A 725-nucleotide genomic window follows, 5' to 3' on the forward strand; every position below is an offset into this window, starting at 1 on the left:
AAGAAACCTTGATATGATAGGCTACCAATTTACAAAGAGTAATAAAGAAATAAATAAATCTTACCAAACCTCACACATCTGTGGTCTGATTATGTTTATGAAGTCTTACATCTACTTATGTCTCTAAACAGAAATCTTAGTATGGTTTCAAATAATGAAAATGTTGTGTTTCTTTGTACACTGGCTGGTCTCCATCTGTGCTGCTGGTCTTAAAATGTGTTGGGTAAAAGCACTAAAACACTCAGCACATCTCTTGCAGTCAAAGTCTGTGGACTTACTTGCACATTTTAGTGTTTAGGATCAAACTGAACCCCACTTTGTCAGTGTTAATGTAAGCCATAAAGTGTTGGTGCTCTCCAGCTCAGCATGAAAACTTATATTTAAAAAAAAATACCCAGCAAAAAAGGTACCTATTTGAAACTGTGTATATAAGTTTTTTATTAAGATTTATTCAATAGTACAAATGGTAAGATGGTATGTAAGAATGCCTCTTGGGTGTAACGTGCAAGTTCCAGCTGGAATGTTTCCAACAGGATGTAAACCACGGTCCTCAAGCTTGCACTTTAAAAAACATATTACTTAGCACACTGCTAACAAATGTCAACACAAGAATACATTGCTGTAATGACTTCAATTTACAGAAGTGCAGGGAGGGTGGGAGAAGCTATTTGAGCAGTTTTTAAAACAAAAAAATTGGGGTCAGGGAAGGGAAATCAATACACAGA

This window comes from Neopelma chrysocephalum, unplaced genomic scaffold (assembly GCF_003984885.1).
Source record: "Neopelma chrysocephalum unplaced genomic scaffold, ASM398488v2 Primary Assembly neopelma1_42, whole genome shotgun sequence".
NCBI classification, from domain to species: domain Eukaryota; kingdom Metazoa; phylum Chordata; class Aves; order Passeriformes; family Pipridae; genus Neopelma; species Neopelma chrysocephalum.